Below are 1,121 nucleotides of genomic sequence, written 5' to 3' on the forward strand. Positions count from 1 at the left end.
CCCTCTTTAAATAAAGAACATTTGCTTGTCTCTCAATAAATAAATAAATAAATAAATAAATAAATAAATAAATAAATAAATAAATAACTTACCTATTTTATTATGATATAAAGTAACTATAATACAGTACTTTGTAAGATAAATAAAAAGTATTTTTACCATTTTAAAAATATTTTCTCATTAAAAACAGTAGTAATACTAATGAATTATGAAGACTTCTTTCAGATTTTGTCATTATTAAAATCAAATCTCATAAGAATATGGATCTGGAACACATGAAATTCATTTAAATTGGGCTTTAACCAAAAAAAAAAAAAGCACTTATAAAATGTCACAAAATAACATTATTTATGTAGGAAAATAGCTTCTGAACAGAAAAGTGACAGTGACAATCTATTTCCTACTTAGCTTCCACTTCCCTCCTACAAATTCATAACACTCATCCAAACAATAAATCTTTAGAGCTACAAAATGGTTTCTGTGTGTGTGTGTGCGTGTGTGTGTGTGTGTGTGTGTGTGTTAACAATATATCCTATTTGGATACAAAAAATTTTTAATAGTACTGTAAAAGTAGCCTATTCTATCAATAGATACAGGATAAGTATATGATTTCCTTCAATAAGTTTCTAAAAGAATTTTAATAAATTCTTAATAGCATTGGGACTCAAATTTTATAACTTTTAAAATCTAAAATCATCTTGACCTTTCAACAGAATCTAATCTGAGATGATCATGTTTATTTAATCCTTGACAAGATTTAACACTCTCCTGGAGGAAACTATTTTGAAGAGGACAGAGCAAACTTCTAAAGTTTATAAAGCAACAGTTAGTTTTTATAAACTTATTTAAGATGTTTAATTAAATCAAAAAACAGCTTTAATTTTTCTCATGTTATACCTAAGTTACAATGCTTATGGACAAAAATAAATTGCTGTCAAAACATGTATAAATCAAAATTCAAGTAAGCTGCCATTCTGAAAATAAACATAAATTTTCACTTTACAATGTGAATTATAGATTAAATTTTCAAATGAACATGAAAAAATTAATCACTCCCAAAAATATTGATGACCAACATCTATAAAGAAGTATAGTCCATGGCAGACAAGGGAGCCTGAGCC

The sequence above is a fragment of the Rhinolophus ferrumequinum genome, chromosome 8 (genome assembly GCF_004115265.2).
Source record: "Rhinolophus ferrumequinum isolate MPI-CBG mRhiFer1 chromosome 8, mRhiFer1_v1.p, whole genome shotgun sequence".
In the NCBI taxonomy this organism is placed as follows: domain Eukaryota; kingdom Metazoa; phylum Chordata; class Mammalia; order Chiroptera; family Rhinolophidae; genus Rhinolophus; species Rhinolophus ferrumequinum.